Source organism: Macaca fascicularis, chromosome 16 (assembly GCF_037993035.2).
Source record: "Macaca fascicularis isolate 582-1 chromosome 16, T2T-MFA8v1.1".
In the NCBI taxonomy this organism is placed as follows: Eukaryota; Metazoa; Chordata; class Mammalia; order Primates; family Cercopithecidae; genus Macaca; species Macaca fascicularis.
This window is the reverse complement of record NC_088390.1, coordinates 79,459,444-79,485,000: the sequence shown is the minus strand read 5'-3', so window position 1 is coordinate 79,485,000 and position 25,557 is coordinate 79,459,444. Positions and strand designations below refer to the sequence as shown.

The 25,557-nt window shown below is 45.2% G+C and overlaps 1 protein-coding gene across 9 annotated transcripts in view; it reads left to right on the top strand.

Annotated features, from left to right (window-relative positions):
• Positions 1–25,557, top strand: part of SLC39A11 (solute carrier family 39 member 11) — a 564,073-nt gene that overhangs the window by 56,456 nt on the left and 482,060 nt on the right. For 6 of the 9 annotated variants that reach the window (XM_074020281.1, XM_074020279.1, XM_074020278.1 and 3 more), the window contains exon 2: positions 22,254–22,364. The exons of the other annotated variants lie outside the window; for them this stretch is intronic. The gene's annotated coding sequence lies outside the window, so the exon portion shown is untranslated. The remainder of the gene's footprint in view (positions 1–22,253; positions 22,365–25,557) is intronic. 9 annotated transcript variants of the gene reach the window in all.

The following is a 25,557-nucleotide window of genomic DNA, read 5'->3' as shown; positions in this document are numbered from 1 at the left end:
GAGTAGCTGGGATTACAGGCATGCACCACCACCACACCCGGCTAATGTTTGTATTTTTAGTAGAGACAAGGTTTCACCCTGTTGGTCAGGCTGGTCTCGAACTCCTAACCTTGTGGATCCACCCACCTCGGCCTCCCAAAGTGCTGGGATTACAGGCATGAGCCACCACGCCCAGCCTGTTGTTTTTAAATAATGCTTCCCTATCTTAAAATTTCTGATAATTTTTTTTTTTTTGCAAATAATTATCACTCTGGGCTGTTAGTAATTATTACATTTGGAGACCACCTTGATGTCCAGTAATAGAGGTTTGATGAAATGTACCATTTTTGTGAAAATAACTAGACCAATGCAAGGACAGGATCTGAAATAACAGCTAGTGTTTCTGGAAGCTCACTGTGCACCAGGTATGCTAAGGGCTCGATCGGCCTTATTTCATTCAGTCTGTACAATAACCTTACGAAGGGACATTAACATCCCCTTTTCATAAATGGAAAAACTGAAGGAAGAGAGATGGGGGAATTGTTCTAAGGTCATGAGGGTTTAGATGTGGCATTTTTGGTTTTTATTTTTTATTTTTTTGAGCTGGAGTCTCACTTTGTTGTCCAGGCTGAAGTGCAGTGGCACAATCTTGGCTCACTGCAACTTCCGCCTCCCGGGTTCAAGCGATTCTCCTGCCTCAGCCTCCCAAGTACTGGGACTATAGGCCTGTGCTACCACGCCCAACTAATTTTTGTAATTTTGGTAGAGACAAGTCTTCACTATGTTACAAAGTAATTTGTATACCAAGTGTGAGATGTAAATATGTACCCGGTTATTGTAACAACTCTGCAAATCTTAAAAATTAGTGAGGTATTGCCAAAACAGTAAAGCAGGAATGATAGATTTAAAGTGAGTTGGAATATTTTTTTAAACTATTGCCATCTCCTCATCTTAAAATTTAGATTCTTGTATTTTAATGTTTTCTCCCTACTGTTATATATTTTGGGGCTGAACTCCTGACCTCAGGTGATCTGCCTGCCTTGGCCTCCCAAAGTGCTGGGATTAGAGGTGTGAGCCACCACGCCCTACCCAGATGTGGCAGTTGAACCCTAAAGCCTACGCTCAAAGCTACTGTCCTGGAGATAAGGCTACTTGTCGCTGGGTGGTGAGAGTCAAGACATTTTTATATTCATCTTGCTATCTGTACATGCGCACATTGCTTTTGCAATAGGAAAAAAACCAAAAATATACAACAGTAGGGAAAAAACAATAAAATACAAGAATCTAAATTTTGAGCAGATGAGGAGATGGGGATAGTTTAAAAATAATTGCCAACTCGCTTTAAATCAATTATTCTTCCTTTACTGTTTTGGCAATGCCTCACTAATTTTTTAAATTTTCGAAGTCATTACAATAACCAGGTAGTATTTATATCTTATGTTTGATATACAAATGACTTTGTAAGTGTCCCTAATTTGTTTTAACAAATTGGTGGACATTAAGGTTGTTTTTAATTTGTCCCTATTCTGTAGACGGAGCTGGAAATAATTAATTGGAAATAAGTTTGAAGGTGCCAGGTGCAGTGGCTCATGCCTGTAATCCCAGCACTTTGGGACGCCAAGGTGGGCAGATCACCTGAGGTCAGGAGTTTAAGACCAGCTTGGCCAACATGGCAAAACCCCATCTCTACTAAAAATACAAAGATTAGCTGGGCATGGTGGCGGGCACCTGTAATCCCAGCTACTCAGGAGGCCAAGGCAGGAGAATGGCTTGAACTCGGTAGGTAGAGGTTGCAGTGAGCCAAAATTGTGCCACTGCACTCCAGCCTGAGCGACAGAGTGGGACTCCATATCAAGAAAAAAAAAAAAAAGAGAAGGAAAACCCACAAACTAGAGGAAACTCAAATTGTGGAAAAAATAAAGTGTTAATAAAGCCAGTTCAGGGAGTTTGGGAATTAGGAATCCTTAGGGAAAACACAGGGGCAGTAGTTTGGATCACATTGCCATCCTGACAAAACGACAGTCAAGTTGCATTGTAGTGGATATTTGTCTTTTTTGGTTGCCCACCATATGAATCATCTTATGGGGAATTTCCCATCTTACGAGATAGAGCTCACCTCTGGAATAACCAGGTATCAGACTTCCCAGCCTCCTTTGCAACTGGGCTGGGATGCATGAGCTTAGAAATGCAAATCACATGCACCTGCACATGGCTTTGGATGAGAAGCTGGTGACAGAAAGAAGCAGCGACCACAAGGAATCTATTCCTGGGCCAGGTGCAGTGGCTCATGCCTGTAATCGTAGCACTTTAGGAGACTGAGGAGGGCAGATCACCTGAGGTCAGGAGTTTGAGACGCCTGGACAACATGGAAAAACCTTGTCTCTACTAAAAATACAAAAATTAGCCAGGCGGTGGCGGGTGCCTGTAATCCCAGGTACCCAGGAGGCTGAGGCAGGAGAATAGCTTGAAGCCAGGAGGCAGAGGTTCCAGTGAGCCGAGATCGTGCCATTGCACTCTAGCCTGGGTGACGGAGCGAGACTCCATCTCCAAAAAAATAACAATGCGTTTTTGTGAGGGTGGCAGAAGCAGCGGTTGTGTCCAAATCCGGAAGACACATGGCAATGATTCTGGAAACAGTATCGAGGGGTCTCAGTGCTGGTGATGCAGCCTGCAGCACTGATACTCTCAGAGTTGCAACACCACTGTCCTCACTGGGTTAGTTCTATGGTGCAATTATGGGATTGCACCTGACTATTTACTGCTAAGTGGTCGTTCTGTTCCTCCTGAGAATTCTGCAACTGACTCAACCATTTAATAAATTATATTTCCATTTCAGTAAGTCATAGTTTTTATTAAATGCAAGTAAAATTTCGGATGGATGTACACATTACCATTGATTTCCATATATTTACTATGTATACCTTTAATCCAATAGTGTCTTTGTTTTTGTTTGTTTGTTTGTTTTTTGACAGTCTCGCTTTGTTGCCCAAGCTGGAGTGCAGTGGCACAATCTCGGTTCACTGCCACCTCCGCCTCCTGGGTTCAAGCAATTCTCCTGCCTCAGCCTCCCAAGTAGCTGGGACTACAGGTGCCTGCCACCATGCCTGGATACTTTTTATATTTTTAGTAGAGTCTAGGTTTCACCATGTTGGCCAGGCTGGTGGCGAATTCCTGACTTCAAGTGATTCACCTGCCTTGGCCTCCCAAAGTGTTGGGATTACAGGCATGAGCCACTGCCCCCAGCCCCAGTAGTGTCTTTATACTATAAAATGATTATAGGATCAGGAAACGTATCCAGGATTAAGAGAGTTTTTCAGAAGCTTGAGGCTTTTAAAAATAATACAAGATATTTGCATAACTAATAATGTAAGATATTTGCATGGATGATCTAAGCTTAAAAATTTATAGAAGTCATTTAAAAGGATTGGAGAGGGATCTTGTTTTAGTTAATAAATTGGGTCATATATTGAAGTTTCCAAAGACCATGAAGGTTGGGATGAAAACATTACTTATAATGAATCTCATACTGAGTTATTTTCCCAAATGGCAGTACATTTACATAATAGCAGGAAGTCTTGATTTTCCATGTTGCTGCGATTCTAGCTCATTTAGTCCAATAGCATATCATTAATAACTCTTTGGTCAGCCTTGCACCACTGTTGAAATCTGTGTCTGGGGGATACCTAAGAGAAAGAAAATACTTTTTCCAGCCATCTTCCCCTTCCACACAGAAGTATCAAAGCACATACATACAGATGTATTTAGGTCAAGGATTTTGTGAGGTTTCTAGCCATGTATTTTAATTGAGATTTTATATGAGGTTAGGGAGAGGTGGGAGTTTTTGGGCCAGAATCTGGAATGCAGGATACTGTTCATGTATGAAATGGTATCCTTTCAGCAAACCTTCTCTGCATCCCTTTCAGGCTACTCTAGGTGCTGAGGCCATGCATAACTTATAATTACATTCAACTCCAAGTAGTAGAAAGCCCCAAATAACGGTGGCTTAAGTTAGTAAAAAGCCTACAAGTAGTCCAGGGCTGATATTGTGTTAAATACTGTTAGTGACCCAGGATTCTCCTGTTTTATTGCTCTAGTGGGGGTTGCTTTCACCCCCAAGGTCCCTTATGGTCCAAGAGGGGCTACTATAGCAGCAGCCATTATGCCATATCCCAGCCAGCAGGAAAGAGGAAGCAGAGAAGGGCATACTTCCTCCTTTTAGGATACTTCCTGGTTAGCGCTTAATCACATGATCATGCGTCACTACAAGGGATGCTGGAAAATAGTCTTTATCCCAGTAGCCATGTGCCCAGCTAAGAACTGGAGTGTCTTTAATGGAGGATGATGAAGAGAGTGGATTCATAAAGACAATGAGCTGCCTTCATCCCAAGCAGTTACAGAGAATTAGAGTTTATCTTCTAAGGGAGGAAACCAACATGTACACTGTCAACTACCTCCTTGCAATGTGTTAAATGTGTTTATAATGATGTAGTCAAAGGGCTATGGGAGTGGCAAGAAGGGAAAAGCAGCCCGGGAGAGTGTAGAGGCCCGTCAAACTTGCTCTAGAGCTTCACTACCAGGGCTTGAATTTGTTTTTGGTGTTTCCTAGCCATGATGACCTCAGGCAAATTCAAAACCTCTTTGAGCTGCAGCTCCTCACCCTATCCCCTGCTTCCTAGGGTTACTAAGTAAAATATAGGATACCCAGTGTTCCGATCTTACACTAAAACATTGTTATTGATCTGAAATTTAAATTTAATTAAGTGTCCTGTTTTTTTTGTTTGTTTGTTTGCTAAATCTAGCAATTCTACCCCTTCCCCATCTTACAGATGGGGAGTTACTTAACATAATAAAAATATAGTTAATGAATAAACAAATACTGATTTCCAGAGAGCTTGTTATATGTTGGGTATTGTTCTAGGAATAGGGGTTAAACTTACACTATGGGGTTATTTGAGGATTAACCAAACCCCCCCTCCCCCCCGTAAAGAGCTGGGCCTGGAGGAGGCTCAGAGCTCATTAACTGGTTCTATGGCTGCTGCTCCTACTCTTTGGCCTGGAAAGCTCTGATGGAGAAGAGGCTGGAGGGTCCATGCAGAACAACTTCTGACAGGGGTGCTTTGGAACCTATGACAGGGTTGATGGACGCTGACCATCTTAAGTGGCCGCAGGAGGTGTCTTGCTCACCCTGAGATCAGGGCCATGTGCTTGCTTCTTCTCTAAAAAGCCCTCTGGGGCCACTCGGGCTGGAGCCATCTCCCCTACCTCTGAATTCATTGTATGTGTCTGTGTTTCTTTCTTGGCTCTTATGAGAAAGAAATACTTACACCTTCTTTTGTTCTATAAAAGGTTTGAGGTGACTTAGTTGACAATTTCTTGTTGACTGCATTGGCACAGGTCTTCTATTTACCCTCTTTCTCTCTCTCTCTCTTTTTTTTTTTTTTTTTTTGAGATAGGGTCTTGCTCTGTCACCCATGCTGGAGTGCAGTAGTGTGATCACAGCTCACTGCAACCTTGATCTCCTGGGCTCAAGTTAATCTTCCCACCTCAACTTCCCAAGTATCTGGGACTACAGGTGTGTGCCACCATGCCTGGCTAATTGTTGTATTTTTAGTAGAAACAGGATCTTGCCATGTTGCCCAGACTAGTCTTGAACTCCTGGGCTGAAGCTATTCATCTACCTCAGCTTCCCAAACTGCTGGGATTATAGGCCTGAGCTACTGAGCCCAACCATTTTTCTCTCTCTTTCTTTGATTATCTCTTGTAGTAGTATTTGATGTTCTGTGGTTTCTCTGCCTTGTTTGTAAACTTCCTAAATTCTAAGGCCATGTCCCACAACCCGTAAGTAGTCTTCAGTATCTCCTGAGAGGCAGATCAACCCTACCCATCTTTAGAGTCTTTGGATGGAGAGTTAGTTTCAACCCCTCCCATGCACCAGCTGGGGAATTCTATAGAGTCCTCCCCTGGTCTGCCCACTGACCACAATGCTATCAGCAGGCTACACAGCTCTGCAAGCAACAACCCCAGGAGCTGCCATGATGGACAGAGGGAGGCTATGAAAATGGTAGAGCAGTTTAAGAGTAACCGTTCTAGAGACAACCCTTGTTTCTTATTTGTATTGCAGCTTTGGCTGGGCCCTGTGCTTCCTCACAGGGTAATGCCACCCGTTTTTGTTTTTTTTTTTTGGTGTGCTCCCCCCCCAATTTAGATCACTTCTGTATTCACCCCTGCCTTTCCGCTTTGCAGCTGGTGGGCGTAGCGGGTGCTCTGGGAGTGCAGATGCATCTTGACATCAGCCTAAGTCACACGTGATTAACAAGGTAAATCTGCTGGGGGAAGTAGAGAGAGATAGATGATTCCTATTAGCATCTGAAACCAATTATAAATGCTTGTGCATTAACCACAGCTGGGGATTTTCCGAGCCACTTCATACACAATTGGGAATTGAATGTGCAGGACAGCAGGAGAAAACAAAAGGGAACGGGGGATTTACTGGCCCTTGAATAAGGAGTGAAGCATTATGCCCTTCCCTACACAGGACACCGTTTGCTTTCCCTAGATCGGGGGTTGGCAAACTTCTTTTGTAAATGGTCAGAGAGTAAATATCTTCTGCTTTGCGGGCCATACAGCTTCTGTCACAACTACTCAGCTCTCCTATTGTAGAAAAAACAGCCATAGATGAGACATCAATGCATCAATGATGGACCGTAGCGATGTTCCAATAAAACTTTTTTTTTTTTTTTTTTTTTTTTCTGTTTTTGAGACTGAGTCTCACTCTGTCACTCAGGCTAGAGTGCAGTGGTTCAGTCTTGGCTCACTACAATCCCTGCCTCCCAGGTTCAAGCAATTCTCCTGCCTCAGTCTCCCTAGTAGCTAGGATTACAGATGTCCGCCACCATGCCTGGCTAATTTTTATATTTTTAGTAGAGATGGGGTTTCCCCATGTTGACCAGGCTGGTCTCAAACTCCTGATCTCTAGTGATCTGTCCGCCTCGGCCTCCCAAAGTGCTGGGATTACAGGAGTGAGCCACAGTGCCCAGCCCCAATAAAACTTTATTTATAAAAACAGGCAGTAACCAGACTTGGCTTGTGAGTTGTAGTATACCAAATCTTGCACTAGCATTTAGGAAGGCCCAGTTCACTCCTTCTTTCTCCCTTCCTTTGAAAGTTTCAGGCTGCACTGCCTATGGAGTAGCCATTCTTTATTCCTTTACTTTCTTAATAAACTTGCTTTCATTTAAAAAAAAAGTTTCAACCATGCAGGTTAGCACCCACCCCGCCCCCCCGCCCCATGGCTCCAACCCAGTTCCTGGGGTCGGGGCGGGGGAGCACTGCCTTCTGGGAGAGACCCGCTTTGTAATTAAGGTTGACATTTTCTGGACTGAGTTTTGTACAGCCAGTTCTTGGCAAAGACCACTTGAGCTGACTTTTCTTGTTAACGACTCTTGTTTCATGAGCCTATTCGGATGGTCCCCCTGCAACTCCATCTAGCCGTATAAGCTTTTCCAATCTGTGCTGATGGGTGCCTGGAGACAGGATATGAAGCCCAGCGCTCCTCTAGGACATTGCTGTCCAAAGCCTCACCCACCAGGATAGTCCCTACTCAAAACCAGGCAGCAGAGCTCTCACGGGTTCAGTTCAGCTACCCTCTCACAAGCTTATTTATGAACACAAAAAAATTAAAGATGTGTAATTATACATTCATGTATACGTGTGTCTGTAGCTTCATAAAATTGTAAAAACACATAATGTGGAATTTACCATCGTAACTATTTTTGAGTATGTAGCACAATAATGGTAACTATATGCACATCGTGTGCAAAAGATCTCTGGGATGTTTTGTACTATGAAACTGAAACTCTAGATCCATTAAATAACTCCCCTTTTCCCCCTCTTCCCCAGCCCCTAGCAACCACCATTCTACTTTGTTTCTACAAATTTGACTGCTTTAGATGCCTCGATATAAGCGGAACATCGTGTGGTATTTGTTCTTCTGTGACTGGCTTATTGCACTTCACATAATGTTCTCAAGGTTTTTCCATGGTGTAGCATAAGATAGATTTTCCTCCTTTTTAAGGTTAAGATGCCATTGTAAGTGCAGACCACATTTTCTTTGTCCATTCATTCATCCAGGGATGGACATCTAGTTGCTTCTACCTCTTGGCTATTGTGAATAACGCTGCAACGAACAAAGGTGTGCAAATATCTCTTCGAGATCCTGTTTTCAATTCTTTTGGGTATATATCCAGAAGTGAGATTGCTGGATCATATGGCAATTCTATTTTTAATTTTTTGAGAAACCTCCATCTAGTTTTCCATAGCAGCTACATCATTTCGCATCCCCACCAACACATGTATAGCGTTTATTGTTTTTAAAAAAGGAAAAAAAAAATGTAAACAGGATCATCTGCATAGTTTCATTCACTTATTCTTTCACAAATATTTATTGAGTGCTCACCCATGGCTAGACAGTGGAGAGTTACACTGAACCAGACAAATCACTGCCCTCTTGGAGTTAGTCTTTTTTGGGGAGATAGTAAACAAATAGACACATCATTCTGCTAGAGAAATAGAAAAGAGTTTAATTTAGCTATGTTTGGGGGAAAAAAGTGGTGCCAGGGGTTCCAGAATAGAAATAGAGGGACTGGGCCGGGCGCGGTGGCTCAAGCCTGTAATCCCAGCACTTTGGGAGGCCGAGACGGGTGGATCACGAGGTCAGGAGATCGAGACCATCCTGGCTAATCCGGTGAAACCCCGTCTCCACTAAAAAAATACAAAAAAACTAGCCGGGCGAGGTGGCGGACGCCTGTAGTCCCAGCTACTCGGGAGGCTGAGGCAGGAGAATGGCGTAAACCCGGGGGGCGGAGCTTGCAGTGAGCTGAGATCCGGCCACTGCACTCCAGCCCGGGTGACAGAGCGAGACTCCGTCTCAAAAAAAAAAAAAAAAAAAAAAAAAGAAATAGAGGGACTGGCCCTTCTTATGACCCTTCCCAGGTCAGGCTTCTGCAGAAACCCAACTGGAGCCAGTTATTGCAAGCCTACTCACCAGACTTACAAAAAAAAAAAAAAATGAAGTAAGGGGGCAGGGTCTGTGGCTCATGCCCATAACCTTGAGTCCAGGAGTTAAGGCTGCAATGAGCTTTGATTGCACCACTGCATTCTAGCCTGGGTGACAGAGCCAGACCTTGTGTCTAAAATAAATTCATAAATCAATAATAATAAATTAAGGTGAGGCTGGGCGCAGTGGCTCATGCTTGTAATCCCAGCTTTTAGGGAGGTAGAGGCAGGAGGATAGCTTGAGCCCAGGAATTTGAGACTTGCCTGGGCAATATAGCGAGACCCCATTCTCCACAAAAAGAAAAAAAAAAAAAAAGACAAAAATTAAGATGAAATTCACATAACGTAAAATCAACCATTTTAATTGAACAATTCAGTGGCATTTAGTGTATTTGCAATGTTCTACAAGGAATAAGGGAGGAGACCACCCCTTATATTGTCTTATGCCCAATTCCTGCCTCCAAAGAAAGAAAAAGTAAAAACTAAAAGGCAGAAATGAAATCCACAAGCAGACAGCCCGGCGCCACACCCTGGGCCTGGTAGTTAAAGATCGACCCCTGACCTGATTGGTTCTGTTATCTGTAGATTACAGACATTGTATAGGAATGCACTGTGAAAATCCTGTCCTGTTTTGTTCTGATCAAATTACCAGTGCATGCATCCCCCAGTCACGTATCCCCTACTTGCTCAATCGATCACGACCCTCTCAAATGCACCCCCTTAGAGTTGTGAGCCCTTAAAAGGGACAGGAATTGCTCACTTGGGGAGCTCAGCTCTTGAGACAGGAGTCTTGCCGATGCCTCTGGCCGAATAAACCCCTTCCTTCTTTAACTCGGTGTCTGAGGAGTTTCATCTGCAGTTCATCCTGTTACAGTATCACTTCTATGACTTTCCAAAAAAATTTTAGTCACTCCAAATTGAAACCCTATACCCATGAAACAGTCATTACCTATTCCCCACTCTGGCAGCCCCTGACAGCTACCAATCTGCTTTCTCTCTCTCTTTTTTTTTTTTTTTGAGACAGAGTCTTGCTCTGTCGCCCAGGCAGGAGAACAATGCCATGATCTCGGCTCACTGCAACCTCCACCTCCTGGGTTCAAGCGATTCTTCCGCCTCAGCCTTCCAAGTAGCTGGGATTACAGGCACCCACCATCATGCCCAGCTAATTTTTGTATTTTTGCAGAGACGGGGTTTCACCATGTTGGCTGGGCTGGCCTCCCAAAATGCTGGGATTACAGGATTGAGCCACTGCGCCCAGCCAAATCTGCTTTCTCTTTCTACAGAGTTACCTATTCTGGCTGTTTCTTACAAATGGAATCATACAATGTGTGGCGTTTTGTGTCTGGCTTCTTTCACTGAGCATAATGTTCTGGAGGTTCATCTGCGTTGCGGCATGGATCAGCATTTCATGTCTTTTCGTGGCTGAATAAAAATATTCTATTGTATGGATAGATTCCATTGTGTGCATCCATTCAGCAGTTGATGGGCATTTGGGTTGCTTCTACCTTGTGCTTGTTGTGAATAGTACTGGCATGAACCTTTATGTACAAGGATTTGTTTGAGTCTCTGTTTTCAATTTTGGGGGATACTAGGATCACAGATTTTTTGCAGCTTAGGACTCACTCGGGTTCCATCCATTGTAAGAAGAAGAGGGTGACGTGACTTGGCTCTGTGAGTTAGTGAAGCTTCAAATCTGAACTGGGGTTGGGATTTCCAGGCAGTGTTCCCACCACTGCACATGTTATAGTTTCACTTCCATCCCCTTCCATGCCGGGCTGGGCCTCCAGAGGTTGTCTCTTGAGGCCCTGCCTTCCCACTGCTGTTCCTAAGGGAGCTGGAGGTGGAATCAGGCTGTCCTCGACAGCAGGGGTTGGGCTCTGACTTCATATCTGCCCCATGTAAGGCCTTTTTTGTTTTGTTTTTTGAGTCGGAGTCTCACTCTGTTGCCCAGGCTGGAGTGCAGTGGCATGTTTTTGGCTCACTGCAACCTCCACCTCCCAGGTTCAAGTGATTCTCCTGCCTCAGCCTCCCAAGTAGCTGGGATTACAGGTGCCCGCCACCACGCCTGGCTAACATTTATATTTTTAGTAGAGACAGGGTTTCGCCATGTTGGTCAGTTTGGTCTCAAACTCCTGACCTCAGGTGATCCCCCTGCCTCAGCCTCTTGAAGTGCTGGGATTACAGACGTGAGCCATCATGCCTAGCCCAATGTAAGGCCTTTGGTGTGGTAGCCTTTGCTTTGGGAGCAGTGATAGGTGTTATGGGCCAGTAGAAGTGACAAGGGGAGGTTGTGGAAACTGCTTTTGCTGGAGGAAATCACACTATCTCTTTGGATATCCTCTCAAAGAGATCCTTGCCCTGGGATTGGGATCCAAGTGATTCTAAGATTCACTGAGCTGGCCGGGTGTGGTGGCTCACTCCTGTAATCCCATCACTTTGGGAGGCCGAGGTGGGCGGATCACGAGGTCAGGAGATCGAGACCATCCTGGCTAATACGGTGAAACCCCGTCTCTACTAAAAATATAAAAAATTAGCTGGGCGTGGTGGCAGGCACCTGTAGTCCCAGCTACTCGGGAGGCTGAGGCAGGAGAATGGTGTGAACCCAGGAATGAGCCAAGATCGCGCCATGGCACTCCAGCCTCGGTGACAGAGCGAGACTCTGTCTCAAAAAAAAAAAAAAAAGATTCACTGAGCAGGTGGCAGAGGAGGCCGAAGGCCTTGGTGCTGAAGTTCTGTTTGGGTTCAGATGCTTTCTACTTTAGGAAGAATGATTTGTTAATCTCCAAGCATCACCCATTGGTGCTACCAGGGAGTGCCATCACTGGTCAAATTAAATATAAGCAAGAAAGAGGAAAATGGATAAATGGATATTGAGTGGGGAAAAAAGAACAGAGCCTGCAGAGTAGAAAATGAGAACAGAAATGAGACGTACCCACAGTGGAGAGGGCCGTGCCTCCTGCGGGCCCTGAAGCTCAGTTGCCTGCCTCTGTCTTTGACCTTGAGGGGTTGAATTTTCTCCAGCACTTAGCAAAGAGCCCAGTGTGTGGTGGATGCTCATAATGAGTCAGTTAGCACAAATCAATGATGTCTTCCATTGGAATGAGGCTGGGATGGAGCACGTGGAGCTTGCCAAGTTGCCACTGAACCCAAATCTTGGAGATTGTTTCTCCCTGAGATGGTAAATCTTGGACATCCAAGTAACTCAGTTTCCTGTGCTCTAAGCAGAATCAAGAAGTGAAATATTAGCTAATTTGGGTTCAATTTTGAAAACAATCATGTCTAGGTCACTCTGGCTTCAGGTTCTCAATTTTCTGATTGACAGAGGTTGGGATAACTCTGTATTCACTTACTAGTCTGATGGACAGACTAGCCCGTGGCATCCCCGGGCAGAGCTGCTTTTATTTTCCACTCTATTCCTTAACTGACCACTGGGGAACATCTGCATTATCTAATTTATTCCTTTGGAGCATTTAATTTTGGATGATTGCTGCTTAAAGGTCATTTCCAAATAAACATGGAATGAAAGGTCACTGTACCCAGTGGAAAAATTATCATAAAGCAGCTTTGGTACTGCTCAATGCCACTGCTGACCTCTCCTGCTGGCCAGCAGAGCCTGTTCCAGGACTAATTGTCTTGCCTTTTGGTTCTCAGCTTTGGATTTGGGGATGGAGGTTAGCAATTGGATGCCAACAGGTCCAAATCTCATTGCACATCTTTATTTATTGAAGTGCAGGCTAAGCTGTGGAGGCCCAGAGATGGGATTAAGTCATTTCCAAAAATCACCAAGGAGTAATACAAGCTTTGGCCAGCATTGCTGAATAACGGTGCTCCCGTCCCAGATAAATCAGAAGCCTAAAGACCAGTAGAAGAAAGCGTAGATTTGTTGAGCAGTATTTTGGAAGAACATAAGGAAGGGAAATTATAGCAAAAGATCAGGGGAGCTTGCCTTTGTATTTTCCAAATAGTAAAGAGGGAAAACACTTCAAACCAAGACTTGTTAATTTACTGCCAGTCCTGGGGCATGTTCCTAGAATAGAGTGCACAGTAGATAGTTTGTCTGCACTTGAGAGGAAATACTGGAGTGCAAAGAAGATGCTCTGCGTGAGTTCTATCATTTATTTTCTCTGCTGGCTTAGGTGGCAGGTAGATGGGGTGAATGTCATGAGGATGGCAAGTGGAGATTTTAGCAAGGAATTCACCATAATGCTTGGGCAAGCTAGGTGGACTCGAGAGCTGCCCCCGGGGGCAAGAGCCCAGTGAGGTGTGGGTTACAACAGAGGGAAGGGTATGTGCAGTGGGTTGCCATGGTGAGGAAAAAAGAGTGTGGTCAGGAGGATCAAAAGGAATAAGGAGGAAAGCAAAAGGCCCTGCAAATTGAAGAGAGAAGGCAAAGAAGAGTGGAGGACACAGAAGTGAAATTGGTGGTCGGGAGGGTTGAGAGAGAGGTGGGTTCTGTAGAGAATGCAGAGTTCCAGGGGCTTGCTTACGTTTAGAATGGGGCAAAGGTGGTTCTGTGCTAAGTGCTTTACACGTAACCTTCATACATGACATCGGCATTGTGAGTTTGCCCATTTTATAGATGAAATAGAGGTACTAGTTAATAACAGGCAGAAGCATGTTGGAATCCTGGCCGTCGGACAGCAGGGCTCCTGTGCTGAACCGCTGTTCAACCTGCCTCTCTGAGGATATGGCTGGGCATTAGCACACAGAAAGGCCTCAAACACTGGGGGAAGATACCAGTGAGGTGCTGTTTATTACCTATCAGATTTAGGGGGAAAAAAAGAATTCCAAGTCATTGGTAATGGAAGTGAAATTTGGAGAACGCTTTCAGGAGTGTAATTTGACAATATCTATCAAAATGAAACATGCACACACCCTATGGCCCCGCTTGCACTTCTTGGAATGGGTCCTGTAGAAATACCTTCCTTGGTGCTAAAAGATAGGTGCCTAAGAATAGTCGTTAGAGGCTGGGCTCTGTGGCTCATACCTATAATCCCAGCACTCTGGGAGGCCGAGGTGAGAGGATCGCTTGAGCCCAGGAGTTTGAGACCAGCCTGGGCAACGAAAAGAGATCTCATCTCTATTGAAAAAAAAAAAAAAATTAGCCAGGCACAGTGGCTCACATCTGTAATCCCAGCATTTTGGGAGGCGGAGGCGGGTGAATCACTTGAGGTTAGGAGTTCAAGACCAGCCTGGCCAACATGGTGAAACCCTGTCTCTACTAAAAATACAAAAATTGGCCGGGCACAGTGGCTCACGCCTGTAATCCCAGCACTTTGGGAGGCCGAGGCAGGTGGATCATGAGGTTAGGAGATCAAGACCATCCTGGCTAACACAGTGAAACCCTGTCTCTACTAAAAATACAGAAAAATTAGCCAGGCGTGGTGGCGGGCGCCTGTAGTCCCAGCTACTTGGGAGGCTGAGGCAGGAGAATAGCGTGAACCTGGGAGGCAGAGCTTGCAGTAAGCCGAGATCGCGCCGCTGCACTCCAGCCTGGGCAACAGAGTGAGACTCCTTCTCAAAACAACAACAACAACAAAAACCCCAAAAATTAGCCGAGCGTGGTGGCAGGTGCCTGTAATCCCAGCTACTTGGGAGGCTGAGGCAGGAGGATTGCTTGGGCCTGGGAGGCAAAGGCTGCAGTGAACTGAGATCATGCCACTGCACTCCAGCCTGGGCAACAGAACAAGACTCCATCTCAAAAAAAAATTAAAAGAAAAAAAGAATCGTTAGAGCATCAGACAATGCAAAAGATTAAAAACATCCTCAAAGTCCTACGGGAGGGGACTGGCCAATTTTAACACAGCCCAGGCCACAGTGGAGCACCGCAGACACGATAAAGAAGGAAGAGGGAGAGTGGTGTGAAGCCTCCTGGGAAAGTATCTATGATATGCCACTAAAGTGAAAAAGACAAGTTCCAGAGTAAGATATATGTGATAAAATATGATAGTATAATTTAGTAATTATGTAATTAATGTAATTGTAGCTCACATAATTTTATCTATACTTATAAATTTATATTATATAAGTAAATATACAGAAATACATGTCACATTAAATAATTAGAAGTTATATGTACATATGTGTACATACATTTGGGTGTATTTATATAGATATAAACTTGTGTGTATATGTATGTGTATATATGTGTGTATATATCTGTATCTATATATGTTTGCATATGATAGTAAAACATTTTAGAAGGAAATATCCAAGCTGTTTGCAGTGGTTACTTCTGTTGGTGAAGATAGAAGGAGGAGGATTTTACTTCATTTTAATTTAATTTAATTTTTTTGAGACAGGATCTTGCTCTGTTGCCTAGCCTGGAGTGCAGTTGTGTGATCTCTGCTCACTGCAGCCTCCACCTCCTGGGCTCAAGTGATCCTCCTGCCTCAGCCTCCCAAGTAGCTGGGACTGCAGGCACATGCCACCATGCTTGGCTAGTTTTTTAAACTTTTTTTTTGTAGAGACAGGGGTCTCACTATATTGCCCAGGTTGGTCTCGAACTCCTGAACTCAAGCAATCCTCCTGCATTGGTCTCCCAAAGTGCTGGGATTACAGGCATGAGCCATCATACCAGGTCTACTTTTTACCTTATATCCCTCATAAAGGAAGGAAGGAAGAAAGGAAGAAAGGAAGAAGGGAGGGAGGAAAGGAAGGAAGGAAGGAAGGGAGGGAGGGAGGGAGAGAATGGTGGGTTATGGGTGACTTTTCTTTCTCCTTTCTTCTTTTTGGTATTTTCCAAACTGGAGAAGGAGGATGAGGCACAAAGTGAGAAGAATGAACCCTGTGTGTAGACAGAGCCATTGTGCCCACAAGAAGCAGGGAGGCCCAAGGCTTCACGTTCTTGTCAGGGCACTCAAGCCTCAGCACACTCTGTGAGGGCATGTTGCAAGTGGAGAGCTGAGAGAGGAGAGCTAGTGGGTGGTGAGGGCCTGGGCTTGGTCAAAGGAAGAACGGTTGGAAAAACAGATTTTTAGGTGCAAGGAGAGAAGGGTTGCGGAGAGGACCTGAATGCTATTTTTACCTAAGAGGGAAAGGATTGATGAGGCCTCAGAGGCAAAGCTGAAGCTACCGGGTAGCAATTCTCTGGAAAGAGACACCACACTTTTAATTGATGGGCAGAAGAGTCCCTGCCACAGGTTGGGTCTGGAAAGCGGTGGTGTTTCCACCCGTGGGTGATGTCGTGGGGGATGTTGTGGTTCAGCCTTGGACTCAGAGAAACTGAGGCTCTGCTGTGCCTCTTCCTTGACATTTAAGGGATTTGTGGCCTCCTGCCCCCACGTGTTCCCAGGCCTGTTATTCAGGCTTTGTGCACTTTACACATTTGTGCACAAACATGGCTTTGTGCATGGTAAAACATTAGCTATTATATGTAGTTTTTTAAAGGTCTTGAGATGGGTCAGGCATGGTGGCTCACGCCTGTATTCCCAGCACTTTAGGAGGCTGAGGCCAGTGGATTTCCTGAGCCCAGGAGTTTCACCAACCTGGGCAACATGATGAAACCCTGTCTCTACAAAAAATACAAAAATTAGCCGGGTGTGGTGGTGCATGCCTGTAGTCCCAGTTACTAGGGAGGCTGAAGTGAGAGGATTGACTAAGCCCATGAGGTGGAGGCTGCAGTGAGCCATGAGCACACCACTGCACTCTAGCCTAGGCAGCAGAGTGAGACCCTGTCTCCAAAAAAATAAAAATAAGAATAAATAAATAAATAAATAAATGGTCTTGAAACCTCTCCCCTGTCCTTTCCACCCCTATCGCCAGCCTAGCCATTGGAGACTCTCTGGTCTAAGGGAGAAGGAGGTCTTTGAACCAACAAATTCACTGGTGAAGCTGGCAAATTTATTTATTGAGTGCCTACTCTGGATTTATTTCTTTAGGTGCTGGATATGCCAGGCTGAACGACATCACCATTGTCTTCCTACTCTGGAGCTGGCATGCTCATAGGGAAGACAGATAGACCGAACAACCACCACAGCCCCTCTCCCTGGTCCCCTACCATTGAAAACAAATCAATGAAATCTCTACAAGTTGTTTTCACATGCTGATCCCAAGATCCACATCCTTATCCACGACTCCTTCATTCAGTGAATGTTTAATGATCATGTCTGTTTAAAAGCAACCGCGTTGTGCAGGGGCCACCGTCTTATTGATCCTCGAGTTCCTGAAGTTCATCCTGGCAGCAAGACCTTCTGATTATCTGATGCCCAAAGAGGGAGAAGGGGCGGTCTCTCCTTCCAGGCTGGCGCTGGCTTCAGGAAGCCAGGCTGGCAGGCTCAGCCACGGTTGCTCTCTGTGAAACACAAAGCTCCCTCCATAAACTTGCGTGATGTCAACCACCAGACTCATGTCTTGATTCCCTCTAGATTGGCTCTATCTTGCTGCAAAGCAATTGTTTTAGTGTCTAGTCAATTCCTGTAAGATCACGAAGCAAGGTCAGAGCTCAGGCCCTAAGAAGGCATACAAGAAGAGAAAGAGGTCTGACCAACAGGCAGAATTGGGGCTGCTTATCATGTGGATGTCTTATCACTTTCTTTGTTTTCATGACTTAAGAACGCTGGAGGGCCAGTGGCTCAATGCCTATAATCTCAGCACTTTTGGAGGCTGAGGAGGGTGGATTGCTTGAGGCCAGGAGTTCGAGACCAGCCTGGCCAACATGGCAAAACCCTGTCTCTAAAAAAAATACAAAAAGAAATTAGCCGGGCTTGGTGGTGTGTGCCTGTAGTTCCAGCTACTCGGGCGGCTGAGGCAGGAGAATTGCTTGAACCTGGGAGGCAGGGTTGCAGTGAGCCAAGATTGCACCACTGCTCTCCAGCCTGGGCAACAAAGCGAGACTCTGTCTCAGAAAGTAAAAATAAAAAAGTACCCTGGGGTCCTAAGTACAACAGAGAGGCTGGTTTCTGATTCCCAGGCCCTGACAGATGCTCTGCGTCCGTTCATTGTCATGGGTGGAAGCTACCCTGTTCCAGCAGTGCACAGCTGTGATCCAGATGTCAAACTTAGCCCAGCCGCTTATCCCATATTTTATTTTAGACATGCTATGATTGGAGAGGAGCATCAGTTAGTTGGAGAGAATGCAGAAAGAAGCCACAACGATGAGAGCATCAGGAAATGGGACTACCTACTGTAGGGGTCAGAGGAAGAGCCAAGTGGGGGAAAATAAAGCTGAAAAAAGGCCAATTCATGATCTTTGAGCACAGAACACACTATCATGTAGAAGAGAGCTGCAATGTGGCCTTGTTGAGAAGGTTTAAACTGTATCATTAAAGAGTTAGGTTAGGCGAGGCAAAGTTACACAGTAGAATTCCACACTTTGTGGAGCCTAAGACTCTGCAACCCAAGGATGCAGTATTATTTTTTGAACCATCAAGAAAGAAAAAGAAAAGTGTATGGTTCAAAACTCTAATACTTGCTTACACTTACAATATTTAATTTTTACTTACTGAAAGAGCTCTTTTATGGCCAGATGTGGTGACTTACACCTGTGATCCCAGCACCTTGGGAGGCCGAGGCAAGTGGATCATTGGAGGTCAGGAGTTTGAGACCAGCCTGGCCAACATGATGAAACCCCGTCTCTGCAAAAATTAGCCAGGCATGGTGGTGGGTGCCTGTAATCCTGGCTACTCAGGAGGCCGAGGCAGAAGAATCGCTTGAACCCGGGAGGTGGAGGTTGCAGTGAGCCAAGATCACGCCGCTGCACTCCAGCCTGGGTAGCAGAGTGAATCACTATCTCAAAAAAAAAAAAAAAAAAAAAAAGAACTTTTTAGACTTAGTTTTATTATGTACTGTGCATACTCATAAAGAAAACTATACATCTATGCATACATATAAGTATACATTTTACATGCATATAAAGGAAATATAGTAACATTAATTGGAAGAGGAATCGCTTGTTAAAACTTTCTCATATTTGAGTCTGATGCTTCTCAATCACTTTTCAAGTCAGAGTACTTGAGATAGTACTTTTTTCATATATTATCGTCTTTGTCTAGAGTATCGGTGATGTAGCATGTCTTAAAAGATTCCTTAAAAGAAGTAAAGGTCAGTGTTGCTAATTATTGTTGCTAATATCGATTTAAGCCAGGTTTGTCAATTTAAGTCAAATACGTAGAGCAACACTTCTCATCTCGAGCCTACACCCAAACATCCCGGAGGGCTTGAGACACAGGTTGCTGGACCCCAGTCCCAGAGATTTTCTCTCTTTCTTTCTTTCTTTCTCTCTTTCCCTCTTTCCCTCTTTCTCTTTCTCTTTCTCTCTCTTTCTCTCACTCTCTCTCTCTCCCTTTCTCAGACGGAGTCTTGTTCTGTTGCCCAGGCTGGAGTGCAGTAGTGTGCTCTTGGCTCACTGCAGCCTCCGCCTCTCGGGTTCAAGCAATTCTCCCGCCTCAGCCTCCCGACTAGCTGGGATTACAGGCACCCGCCATCATACCTGGCTAATTTTTGTAGAGACAGGGTTTCACCATTTTGGCCAGGCTGGTCTTGAACTCCTGACCTCAAGTGATCCGCCTGCCTTGGCCTCTCGAAGTGCTGGGATTACAGGCGTGAGCCACCACGCCCAGCCCACTCCCGGAGATTCTGACTCAGTAGGTCTGGCATGGAGCTCGAGAACGTGCATTTATTTCCTGCCAGCTGCCAGGTGATGCTGATGTTGCTGGTCCAGGCACCATACTCTGAGTAGTACTGATGCAGGATAGGGTTGGCCCACTCTGCGCCTTCAGGAATGTTTCTGAAGATATCCGATTCCCTGCCTCCTTGCCTGTTCTCCATGACCATCAGTCTTTTATGGGCCAAAAGAGTACTCCCCCTTGGATTTGCCTCCAAACCTTCTGGACCATCCTGAGAGTTTTTTGCAGGTGATTTTGACATTGACGCGTCGTCAGGCCCTGATGGCTGTGTCCCACCTTACACCTGCCTGATGGCCATTGTACTGTTACTGTAAGATGAATCCAGATTTCCAAGATGCTGAACTGGGGGTGGGAGCAGGGAGGAGAAAGTGCATCTTAAAATTGACAAATGCAGTAGTTTTTGTCAATGTGTTATGTCAACTAGTTACATGACTTGAGGAAGGGTGTGGCCTAGGCCAGCCTGGAGGCAGAGATGGGAGCGGTTTCTCAGTCCATAAGCCTCCTGGGGCTACCCAGACACTAAACAGTACCTGCTCACAGCAGGGACCAGTGCTGCAAGTGTCCCGTCTGGTATGGCCTTCTGCCTCATGTGACGATGGTGGGGGACTGAGCCAGATGGTTCACTCTGGTGATTCTAACGTTAACTACCCAGTCTTTTTTTTTTTTTTTTTTTTTTTTTTTTTTTTTTTTTTTCATTTTTAACAATGCTGCTAGGAAACCTCTGCTGTTGTTCAGCATGGCACACTAGCAAAAAGGCAAAAGGTCTTTCTTGCACTCTGTGGCTGAAATAATAAAGAGCAGCTGTAAGTGGTGGGGCAGATGGCGTGAGCCCTGGCAGCTGGGGACTGCTTGTCTTCATTAGTGTCACTGGCAGACAGCTTCCCCTTCGACATGGGGTGGGCCCGCAGGTCACCCAGCTGGTTCTCTCTAGAAGCCTGTTGGGTATCAGTGTGGCCTTGTTTTCAAGGCTTTTTTTTCTTTCTTTCTTTTAGACAGGGCCTCGCTCTGTCACCCAAGCTGGAGTGCAGTGGTGTGACCTCAGCTCATTGCAGCCTCCACCTGCAGGGATCAAGCGATTCTCCTGCCTCAGCCTCTTGAGTAGCTGAGACTACACGTGTATGCCACCACGCCCGGCTAATTTTCTAATTTTATGTAGAAACAGGGTTTTCCTATGTTGCCCAGACTGGTTTCAAACTCCTGGGCTCAAGTGATCCTCCCTCCTTGGCCTCCCAAAGTGCTGGGAGTACAGACATGAGCCACTGTGCCATGCCAACCATGGCTTTCAAGACTTTAACAAACTCCTGGCAAGCACAAGCTCCCTCATGTCTCCTTTTGGCTCTTGTTTCCATGAGCATGTCTTCTTTGTCTAAGCCAATGGTTCTTGACTGGGGGCTGTTTGGCCCCTTAGGAGACATCGGGCAATGTCTGGAGACATTCTTGGCTGTCACAACTGGGAGGAGGTGCAATAACAGGTGCATCTAGTAGGCAGAGGCCAGGGATGCTGTTAAACATCCCACCGTGCGCAGGACAGCCCCACAGCAAGGAATGTGCCAGTGCAGAATGCCAGTGGCGCTGAGGTTGAGAAATCCCGGCCTAGTAAGCAAAGCAACCACTAGATTCAAAATGTTCTGGACTGCTGCATTCTGTTTCTTGAAATCTGGAGAAGAGAATGAAGAGAGGAAATAAAATGACTCTTTAGGCTTCTTGCAGTGTGGTGTTGTAAATGGTCATAAAAAGCTATAATTCACTTGGCACCAATTTTGGACGCTTTCTTCTGATATTGAAACAGTAAAAATAAAATAGCACATGCACAGACTCACGGATGCTGAAGGAACAAATTTTATCTAATAACCCTATGTTTCTCACACCTGATGGGCACAGGAATTTCCCAGGAATCAGGTTGAAATGCGGGTTCTCATTCATCAGGTCAAGGTGGAGCTTGAGATTTGAGATTCTACATTTTTTTTTTTTTTTTTTGGTGAGACAGAGTCTCACTCTGTTGCCCAGACTGGAGTGCAGTGACACAATTTTGGCTCACTGCAACCTCTACCCCCCAGGTTCAAACAATTCTCCTGCCTCAGCCTCCTGAGTAGCTGGGGTGACAGGCTCCTGCCACCACACCTGGCTAATTTTTGTGTGTTAGTAGAGATGAGGTTTCACCATGTTGGCCAGACCAGTCTCGAAATCCTGACCTCAAGTGATCCACCCACCTTGGCCTCCCAAAGTGCTGGGATTATGCACGCGAGCCACTACACCCAGCCAAGATTCTACATCTTTTTTTTTCTTTTTTGAGACAGGGTCGGGTCTTGCTCTGTCGCCCAGGCTGGAACGCAGTGATGTGATCACAGCTCACTGAAACCTCCACCTCCCAGGCTCAAGCCGTCCTTTCACCTCAGCCTCCCAAAGTGCTGGGATTAAAAGTATGAGCCATCACACCCTGTTAGATTTTGCATCTTTAACAGGCTCCTGGGTGGTGCCTACCTTGCAAGCCCAGGGACTACACATTGAGTAGCAAGGTAGTAAACTGACCTTTGGCTTTCTCTCATGTACAGTGTGGTGTAGAGTGACCACCTCATTTTTGTTTTGTTTGCCCAGAACTGTTCCGGTTAACACCAAAAGTCCCACATCCCTGGAAACCCCTCAGTCCTGAGTAAACCAGAACGGATGATTACCCTATCAAGCCCCACAGTATCCCCAGGTGGCCAGGTAAGATTGGACCTAGTGAGCTTCTTTTCATAAGAAAGGCTCTGAGACCCGGTGCAGTAGAAATGCAAAGATGTTTGATTTACTCAGTTACGGTAAATTTCTCTCCTATTCTGGGAATGAAAACAGGTATGATGTTACGTACTCCACTGCCTAACATTGGGGCATATTTTCTATCACCAGGAGGGTAGTGTTTCTTGTCCTCCACCTGTGATTCCCGTTCTCCACCAACAGATTTCTCAATTCCAGTCTTTTTTTTTTTTTTTGAGACGGAGTCTCGCTCTGTCATCCAGGCTGGAGTGCAATGGCATGATCTCGGCTCACTGCAACCTCCAACTCCCGGGTTCAAGCAATTCTTCTGTCTCAGCCTCCCAAGTAGCTGGGATTACAGGCACATGTTACCACGCCTGGCTAATTTTTATATTTTCAGTAGAGACAGGGTTTCACCATATTGATCAGTCTGGTCTGGAACTCCTGACCTCAGGTGATCCACCTGCCCTCGGCCTCCCAAAGTGCTGGATTGCAGGCATGAGCCACAGTGCCCGGCCTCAGCTCCAATCTTTTCTTGCCCCATCCCTGTTGCCCACTGTGTCCAGATTCTTCCCCAACCCCTCCTTTGAGCAGGCCACGCCCCTACCCTAAAACTTTCATTATTTTCAGACTAATATAGTTCCTGAGGTTTTTGTCCTTAAGGGAATAAGTTTTGTAATGAGTAGAAAAAAGTAAGAGATATTTTTAACTCTTAGGTAACTGATACTCTCTCAAGGGTGAAAAATATATATAAATCATTTTTTTAAAAAGTTTCAAGATTTTATATAATTAAGGGCTACAATGTTAGGTCCATAGGGTCTGTGTGGATATGGATTTGCAGATGAATTAGAGTGGAATCAGTAGGCATACCATCTAAAACTCCTTTCTACATGGCTTGGCCAGTTCCCGTGTGGTTGGCCAAACACTCCTGGTTAATTCCTTTTTCCTTGTTTTGGAGACAGTCTTGCTCTGTCGCCCAGGCTGGAGAAAAGTGGAATGATCTCAGCTCACTGCAACCTCCACCTCCTGGGTTCAAGCAATTATTGTGTCTCAGCCTCCCCAGTAGCTGAGATTACAGGCACATGCCACCACGTCCAGCTAATTTTTTATATTTTTAGTAGAGATGGGGTTTCACCATGTTGCTCAGACTGGTCTTGACCTCCTGAGCTCAGGCAATCTGCCCATCTCAGCCTCCCAAAGCACTAGGATTACAGGTGTGAGCCACCATGCCTGGTCCACTCCTGGTTAATTTCTTTTGCTTGTTTTTTTTCTTATTTTTCTTTTTTCACTCCTGGTTAATTTCTACCTCTGCGCCATTGTTTAAACCAGTCTCCCCATCAAGGATGTCCTGTAACCTTTCCTTTCAGCCTACCCACATCCTTCACTTCCTGTAAGGATCTTGCCCTCACTACGCCAGTCCCCCTCACTATTTCAGCACAATAACCACAATCCTGCCCAGCAAAGGCTCAAAGATGGGAAGCCTCTTCAAGAGAAGAGAATGAATAAACATTAGGGAGAGGAGATCATCTCAGGTTGAGCACCCACCAGGTCTCCTGCCAGCCTAATCACCCAACATCTCTCCAGCCTCCTAGAACAGCAGCTCCACTTACTTTCTTGATTAATTTTGGACTTTGATGTTGTTGTGAGATCATGTACCAGAAGTCTTGCCTAAGAGCGTGCCCTGTAAAAATTAATTGTCTTTGAAAAAAGTGGGTCGCCGTTCATTTATTTGACAAATGCGTATTAAGTGTCTTCGCTGTTCACCAGAGGGATAATATACGTACATTGTATTCCTCTTTAGGGCTGAGAAACCTAATTAGTATATGTATTAGTTTGTTCTCACACTGCTGTAAAGCACTACCTGAAACTGGGTAATTTATGAAGAAAAGAGGTTTAATTGATTCACAATTCCACAGGCTTAACAGGAAGCATGACCGGGAGGCCTCAGGAAACTTACAATCATGGCAGTAGGCAAAGGGGAAGCAAGCACCTTCTTCACATGGCAGCAGGAGAGAGACTGAAGTGGGAGGTGCTATATTCCGTCAACCAACCAGATCTCATGAGAACGGCAAGGGAGAAAGCCTCCCCCTTGATCCAATGACTTTCCACCAGGCTCCTCCATCAACATGTGGGGATTACGATTTGACATGAGATTTCAGTGGGGACACACCGCCAAACCATATCAGTATATATGTTAGAACAGCAATGGGCAAGGATTGCGAGCTGCTTGTGTAGTTAACTGTTTTGCAAGGACATACTGACATTATTGTTTTCCTTGTTTCTCAAAGCCAAGGACAGTATGTATCATTTATTCTTTACCCCCTGCAGCAGTGACTTCCAACTTTGGGTTCCCAAGTTTGACGGGGCGGCTGGTATCATGTCAATCAATTATTAATATTTCTAAATGCTGAATGAAGCAAACGCAAATGATAATTCAGTTTCTTTGCTTTTGGCTGGAGTGACAGCCTCTCAGTTTTGGAGTCCTGGTATTTCACACTGATCTGAAGCTCTGATTGGTAGCAATATCAGTGTGTTTTTGATAAATATAAGATGGGGAAAAGAATGAATTATTTGCTAATATAGTTTGCTTGACTAAACTCTTTCAAACCATTTTTTTGTAGGGGGCTGTATTAGTTTGTTTACTGTTGCTTATAACAGAGTAGCAGAAACTGAATAATTTATAAAGAAAATGAATTTATTCCTTATAGTTATGGAGGCTAAGAACACAAAGGTCAAGGGGCTGCATCTGGTGAGGGCCTTCTTGCTGGTGGGGACTCTGCAGAATCCCAAAGTGGTGCAGGTTATTACATGGCTAGGGGCTGGGTGTGCTAGCTCGAATCTCTCTTCCTCTTCTCGTAAAGTCACCAGTTCCCCTCCCATGATAACCCATTAATCTGTGAATCCCTTATGATCCAGTCAACTTTTTTCTTTTTTTGAGATAGGGTCTCATTCGGTGCCCAGGCTGGCATGCAGTGGCATGACCTTGGCTCCCTGCAGCCTCAACCTCCCAGGCTTAAGCCATCCTCCCATCTCAGCCTCCCAGGTAGCTGGGACTACAGGCACATGTCATCACGCCTGGCAAATTTTTGTATTTTTTGTAGACACAGGGTTTTGCCATGTTGCCCAGACTGGTTTCAAATTCCTGGGCTCAAGTAATCCTTCTGCC